The sequence below is a fragment of the Mus pahari genome, chromosome 13 (genome assembly GCF_900095145.1).
Source record: "Mus pahari chromosome 13, PAHARI_EIJ_v1.1, whole genome shotgun sequence".
Taxonomy (NCBI): domain Eukaryota; kingdom Metazoa; phylum Chordata; class Mammalia; order Rodentia; family Muridae; genus Mus; species Mus pahari.
This window is the reverse complement of record NC_034602.1, coordinates 96,175,378-96,183,783: the sequence shown is the minus strand read 5'-3', so window position 1 is coordinate 96,183,783 and position 8,406 is coordinate 96,175,378.

Here is an 8,406-nt window from a genome sequence, read left to right as displayed (position 1 = left end):
ACAGTCATCTATAGGATGGAACACAGGGCCCNCAGTGGAGAAGCTAGAGAAAGTACCCAAGGAGCTGAAGGGGTCTGCAACCCTATAGGAGGAACAACAATATGAACTAACCAGTACCATAAGTAGTAGAGAGAACATCAATTCTAGAGGCACTGACATTTTATACTGATGGAAAAAAATAGGGATGGCAAGTTATTAGTCAGACAAAATAAGCAAGGTGATCAAAATCCCATCTACATCTGTTCAAGAGTCAGAAGTGTATGCAAGCCTATGGTATTAGATTATCCTGAATCTGTTAACGTAATTACTGATTCTTTATATGCAGAAAGAGTTGTTTTGCATATAGAGACTGCTGAATTTGATAACTCATTTAACTTTGTTATTTATACAACTGCAACAAGCCATCAGAAGTAGAAACTATCCATTATATATTATTCAGGTTTGCTAGGTGCATTAGCTCATGGAAACAAAGAAATCGACCAATTATTAATAGGAAATGTGTTAGAAGCCTCAAAATTTCATGAGAAACATAATTTTAATGGGAAAGGTTTAAAGAAAAAATTTCCACCACTTGGCAACAAGACAAAGAAATAATGATGATGATGATGATGATGTCCTTCATGTTCTCTACATCACCAAACTCCTGCTGGTAGTAACCCCAGGGTTACCAAGGGAAATGTCATCTAGCAGATGGGTGTTTTCCATGTTACAGAATTTGGAAAACAGAGGTATACACCATACCACTGACATGTACTCAGGGTTTCAATGTTCTGAAAGGCTGACTGTGCAATAACACATTCATTAGAAATAATGGCAATCACGGGGGTATTTGCCCCAACATCCTTTAATTCAATTTTTAAAATTACAAACTGTCATCTTCCCTAACAGATTTTCTGCACAGCTCCTGATGGATGTGGTTACTTTTTTTTTTTTTTAACAGATGGCTCTGCTTCTGGTATGGCAGTGGTAGTTTCCCCTGACAAAATGTTCCAAAACCTAACTACTTCACTTCTGCTCAAAAGGTCACAACTGCTGCAGCTCTACTTGCTTTCTGAAGTTTTGCCAACTCCACTTCTCAAACTTTACACAGCTTCTCAATATGTTGCATGACTGTTTCCAGTCATTGAGAGTGCTATTCTTAATCATGAGAAAACACAAAATAATGACCTTTTAATGGAATTACAAACTCTGGTTCAGGGCCGGGAATTCCCCTACTTTGTGATTCATGGGTCACCCTTCTCCTCCTGGAGCACTAGCAGAGGGTAATCGTGTTGCTGACATTAACCACTCAATTAGCCTTGGCAATCATTACACCACTAGAACAAGTGAAGGATGCTCATGTGGTCCATCATAAAAACTCTCACGCTCTCCAAGTTACATATTCCTAGAAAGGCAGCATGTCAAACTGTTAAGCAATGCCCTGCCTATCTATCTATTCAACCAATTTTGAAAATGGATATCAACCCTCATGGTTTGCACCCTTCTTTTGGAAAACTTTCCTTCATCCACGTTAGTGTTGATACCTTCATGCAGTCCTAATGCCCAGACCAATCTGGAGAAGCTTTGAAGGATGTTGTTCAGCACATGTTTTTCTGTTTCTCCTTTTCGTGTATTCCTTCCCATATAAAATCTGATAGTATCCTTGTGTATTCTAGCAAAGACTTTGCCATCTTCTGTGCTACTTTTAAAGATTTATTTATTTTATGTGTATGAGGACACTGTAGCTGTACAGATGGTTGTAAGCCTTCATGTGGTTGTTGGGAATTGAATTTTTAGGACCTCTGCTCACTCCGGTTGGCCCCACCCGCCCAGTCCCTGCTTGCTCCAGCCCAAAGATATGTTTATTGCTATACATAAGTACACTGTGTACACTGTATCTGACTTCAGACACACCAGAAGAGGGCGGCAGATCTTATTACAGGCAATTGTGAACCAACATATGGTTGCTGGAATTTGAACTCAGCACCTTTGGAAGAGCAGTCAGTGCTTTTACCCACTGAGCCATCTTGCCAGCCCTTCTGTGCTACTTTTAAAATTAGACATACAACTGGCATATTATGCAACCCTCTAGGTCAAGCCACTGTAGAATGCTTACATCAGATTCTTAAGGCCTAACATCATTTCAAAGATGGGAACTTAAATATTATTCTCCTGTACATCTGCTTTCCCATGCCCTTTGTCTTAAATTACTTAAATAAAGGTGGAGATGTCTTGCCTGCTATGACCACTAACAGACATAAAGCCTTTGGTACTGTGGTAGGATTTGCTGACGGCACAATGGAAAGGCCTGGATGTCCTTTTGATGTCTGGCTGAGGCTATGCTTGTATTTTTCCTACAGATGTAGAATCCCCCATCTGGGTCCCAGATCAACTCATCCCGCATGTCAAACCAGCCACTCCACCTACTGGCTCCCAAAAGGAAAGTGCACAAATGTCATCATCCCCCAAGGAGTGATCCAGTGTCCTGACCAGCAGCCACAGCTCATTTCATGGATCACTTTCTGGCTCAGTCACTCTAACAGTTACACCTCTCTGGACCTGAGCACAGTTAGTTATGTTCCAGTCTTGACATCCACACAGAGGGGACAGATCCCTACAGCTGAAGTTATTATCTGAAGGGGCCACAGTTTTAGCTTTCATCAATACCATAAAGTATCCTTGTTGGCATGTTTTCTCTATTAACAGTTAAACTCTGCTGTTTGGTTTCTTAAGCTATATTTGCCACACCTGTAGAATGATAGTCATTTTGAATATGAACTGTCTCTGCTGAGCAAGTTGCCTAAAGAAGCCAAGAAAACGGACTTCATTTGGGATGTGGTATATGATTGTGGCTACCCAAAGTGGTTTTCTTGTGGCTTTTCTTTTTTTTGCTTGTTTGTTTTTGTTTTTGGAGACAGGGTTTCTCTGTATAGCCCTGGCTGTCCTGGAACTCACTTTGTATACCAGGCTGGCCTCGAACTCAGAAATCTGCCTGCCTCTGCCTCCCCAGTGCTGGGATTTAAGGCGTGTGCCACCATGCCCGGCTTTCTTGTGGCTTTTCTAATTTGGTTTTCTATACTACCTTCAATAAGATTTGGGCTTGGTCAGTGAATAGTCCTTATCATGACTACCAGAAATATCTCAAAGAGGACAGCTTTACACAAGATAAACACATACTATGCCTAATGAGATTTTGGCATTTGGTACCTTCTGAGGTGGGTAATGCCAAGTTATCACCCCTTTAAAGGCATTAAAGCAATGCTCATGCAGGATGGTCTGTTATGCTTGCTTGCCGCCACACTCAAGGTTACACTCATAAGGCCTAGAAGTAACCTTCAACAAGCACTCCAATTGCAGCTTGTGTTTCTTCTCCCTTCTCCATCTTGCATAAGGATCCCACAGACATAATAGAGGCAAAGAAGGGTATTATGGGAGTTTAAATCATCTATGTTGGCTGTACAATGGCAAACTGCATTAGCTCCACCAGCAAGGATACCTTCCTTAAGCGGAGACAGCCACAGTCGAAACAGTTATATTTACTGTTAATGTGTCGGGGTCCTAGTTATCAAATACAGGTACTGAGGCCTTACAAAGGGCTGCTCTACCTTTAAAATGAGGGAAGATATTTGTTGCAGCTTTGATGTTTCTGCTATAATTTCCACAGTTTCCAGTTTTGCTATGGTGTCCACATACTTAGTGAAGGGGTTACATGCAATCATGTGGACCAGCTTCCCAGGAACATTTTCTTAGCCTTAATATATTAGGAAAATATAGACAGAGGGCTGCAAGATAGAGTGAATGCCTCGGAAGAGGCTGTTCTCTCTATGGGAAATCAGATCCAGAATATAAAAGCAGACTTTCTGTTCAATGTCACTCTCTTTCTAAACGGGTTTGTGTGACACCCCTGCAATGTGAGACTGAGGTGGACGGGATGGAACACAGGCCCGTGGTAAAGGGCTCTGGAATCACTCCGAGTTGGCTATTAATTTGGAATCCTTACATCAAACAATTACTGATATTAGTTATTCCCATGCTGGGTCGGCCTCTCTAGAGGTGGTGGTGGCAGCTTTCTCCACAGCCGTGGATGATCTTTTGTATACTTCATCCCAAACCCTATTGGTTAGCAGTGTGATTGCAGTTGGCCTGTTTTTAATTGTGATTCTTCTTCCAGTCATTATCAGACAGATCAGGAAAGCAGTAAGTGCTTGATGATGTGAAAACACTCGAATTAAAACAAAAAGGGGGAGATGTCAGGTGTGACATGGTTGTGACACCAGCAGTTTTGGCTGCTGGAGCACCATCAACTTGATTAATCCATCTCTGGCTTTCTAGTATACAGATGGTGTTGTTCTTTCTTGTATGCTTGTCTGTTTTGCTTTATCCTATACCATAGTTGACCTCAAATACAATTCTAGTAAAAATGTCTGGGAACAGGATTGAGGGCATTACTAATGAAGGAAATGGCTCTGATGTCTATTAGGAACAAACTGCTCTGGCCCTGACCATTCAAGCAGTCAACCCAGGCATGTTGGGACAAGGGGTTTTGGATATGGAAGCTGACTGACTTAATTGATCTCTGGGAAATTTTAGCCAACTCATGATGATTACATTTTACCAGGAAATATTTGAAGCAGGAAATGATTTTGAAAATCCTGAAGCCTTACTACTTAAAAAAAAAAAAAGAAAGAAAGAAAGATAAAAAGGAAGACCCACAAGGAAAGGGAACACTGGGCTTGGGTCACTAAGGACAGGGATGTCCATTGAAAATACAAGGGACAAGACAGAGGAAGAAATAGCTGGGTCGACTGGACTAGTGAGCAATGGTGAGCCCCAATGAGGGGAAATCTCTAAGAACAGGAAGTTTGACCCAGAAATATTACTGGGGAAAACTGGAAGACATATGTATAATAAAAAAGATAAAAGGATGTGTAGAAGAAGAGTTTGGACCCTGAGAAAAGGCCAATGGAATAGTGAACTGACCTTCCTGGAAAGACTGGAACATACTGATTTTACCCCCGGCCTAAGGAAACGAGGATACAAGAGATAGAATTCGGGCTTGTGAAGAAGCCCTGGGGGAAACTGCAAAGGCAATTAATACTGCGTATGGAAAAACGTTTGAAAAGCACCATAGAAATAGATATTTGGATACTTCAATAAACCAGAGGGAGAGATTCTGTAAATTTAGACAAGCTAAAATATTAACATTACCCTGATCTACTCAGCACCTTTCTCTCCTCATGCTAATGCTGCACCTGCAAGTTCACATCCAGATGATTAGTGATTTGGAGGATTTTCTGAGAGTTAAAACTTAATGTATAACTTGCTTTTGAACACATGGAAGTGTGACTCTATGTGTGCATAGTGCTTTCTGGTGAAATAGTGACATGGGGTTTTTTGATCTTAGCCATTCTGATTGGTGTAAGGGAGACTCTCAGAGTCATTTTGATTTGCTTTTCACTGATGACTAAGGATGTTGAATATTTCTTTACAGAGACAGTTTGCAGAGAAAACAACCTAGACACAGGTGAATACAGAATGATCCAGAGAATGAGAAGGGGCCAGAAGATTAGAACAGATTGCCAAAGGTAGTAATAAGGCCAAGAAGATCAGTTCAGTTAGAAGCCAGGAGAAGCTGGGTTGAATTAGTCATATTGAGAAAATTACATTGCACTGAGGCTAGAAGCTTCTGGGCTTAGGCCTAGGATAGTTAGAAAAGAGAAATAAGCGCTCTGGGCTCAGGCCAAGCTGTGTATTTGTACAGCTTGGGTACAGCTCTCATCTCATCCCATCATATGAGGAGATAAAAGCAACATTTACAAATAGATAATATTAAGACTGGACTCTCAAATAGGCAGGAAGGTGTGGGATTCCGAAGAAGGTGTATTTCTTCACTGAAAGAAGAAATATATGCATTAAGACCCAGAGATGGGCTGGTGAGATGGCTCAGAGGGTAAGAGCACCCAACTGCTCTTCCGAAGGTCCAGAGTTCAAATCCCAGAAACCACATGGTGGCTCACAACCATCCGTAACAAGATCTGAAGCCCTCTTCTGGAGTGTCTGAAGACAGCGAAAGTGTACTTACATTAATAAATAAATAAATCTTAAAAAAAAAAAGACCCAGAGATGTTGGTAGTATTTATGGTGGAAAGATAAAACAATTATTGCCTAGTGGCATCTATTCTTTCAAAGGTAAGAGCACCATTTAGAGTAGAGTAAGAGAAAAGCTTAAAGGTTTGAGGGGAGAGATGTTAAGTAGAGTAAGAGAAAGGGTTAAAAGTTTGAGGAGGGAGAGGTTAAGTAGAGTAAGAGAAAGGGTTAAAGGTTTGAAGGGAGAGATGTTAAGCAACTTGGAGAGTAAGCAAGCACACATATTCATATTAGTATGGCAGCTCACCTCATTGTGACAAGCACTAAAAATGTTTGTGAAGAATGATAGAAAAGAAGAATCAGGAAAGAACTGTGATACATATTAAAAGTTTAAGAATACCTTAAGAATAATCTGTAGAGAAATCTGTATCCAAAAATCATGCCAACAATTCATTCCTTGACACAGCAGAACTGTCAACTCTTCGCTTAGCTACTATGGAGGCAAAAATCCTTTGGTGATGTGAGGGACACTGAAGTACAGTCTTATTACAATAAACTCCAATGTCCAAAAATTGTTCTTATTTTGGGTTTAATACCACGGCAAAAGCCAAGATTTTAAGCTCTACTAAAAACAATGAGGTAACCCAATCACAAAAGAAGTCACTAGATATGCACTCACTGATAAGCGGATATTAGCCCAGAAACTTAGAATACCCAAGATACATTATGCAAAACACAAGAAAACCAAGAAGGATGATCATCGTGTGGATACTTCATTCCTCCTTAGAATAAGGAACAAAATACTCATGAAAGGATATAGGTACAGAGACAAAATTTAGAGCTAAGATGAAAGGATAGACTATCCAGAGACTACCCCATCCAGGAATCCATCCCATCATCAGCCACCAAACCTAGATACTAATGCACATGCCAGCAAGATTCTGCTGAAGGGACCCTGATATAGCAGCCTCTTGTGAGGCTATGCCAGTGCCTGGCAAACACCGAAGTGGATGCTCACAGCCAGCTATTGGATGGAACATAGGGTCCCCAATGGAGGAGCTAGAGAAAGTACCCTAGGAGCTGAAGGGGGCTGCAACCCTGTAGGTGGAACAACAATATGAACTAACCAGTACCCCCTAAGCTTGTGTCTCTAGCTGCATATGTAGCAGAAGATGGNCTAATCNGCCATCANTGGGAAGAGAGGCNCCTTGGTCTTGNAAACNTTATATGACCCAGCACANGGGAAGGCCNGGGCCAAGTAGTGGGAGTGGGTGGGTAGGGGAGCAGGGGCAGGGGTGGGGTATAGGGAACTTTCGGGATAGCATTTGAAATGTAAATAAAGAAAATAATAATAAAAAAGTAAAAAAAAAACAAACAAAAAGACTTTATCTATTTATGTTCATTAAAAAAAACTAATAGTGATATATTATTTTAAAATATCATACAGTTAATATATTTGGAATTATTTAAAATTTATGTTGAGAAAAATGTATGTATTTTCAGTATTGCTATAGACAAGCATCTACATAAGACTGTTCAACTGACTGTTTTATATCAAACAACTCTTATAATACTCATTTTTATTGTTATAATATTTTATAAATTTTAAAGAGTATGATAAAAAAGAAAGGTATGGCAGGTTTTGAAGGGGGGTTTCTGGGAGGAGTTAAGGTACAAAAGGGAAAGAAGAACATGATGTGAGTCTACTTACTCAAAATATGGTTTTAAATGTTAACAAATTCAGATAAATTGAAATTATGTATCTTTTCTCATCATGATGCAAGAAAACTTAAATAAAAAATAGAGAAAAAAGAATAATCTGTAGAGTATGTTAGCTTGTAAATAACAATCAACTTCAATTTATTGAATAAATACCAGAGTGTAAGAGGGAGGTGGCTCTTTATAGAAGGCAATTTAAACCAGGATCATTATCTCTTTGAGACAGGGCCTCTTATAATCCAGGATGGGCTCACACTCACTGTAGCTCAACATGACAGCTGAGGAGGATCTTGAACCTCTGAACCTTCTGGTTCTACCTCTAGAGCACTAGGGTTACAGACAAGACAAGCTTCACCACACCCAGTTTACATAACTGTAGTTATCCTCCCCCACCCCCTTTTGGAAACATGGTCTTATTATGTAGCCTAGGCTAGTCTTGAACCCTTATGGAGATCTACTTGCCTCATCCTCCTCCATGCCAGGATTAAAGGCATTAACATTCACACCTTACAAATGTGAAAAATCCAGGAGGGTAATCAATTATTCTATCTTTCCACTTTTTTTTTTTTTTTGGTTTTCGAGACAGGGTTTCTCTGTATATCCCTGGCTGTCCTGGAACTC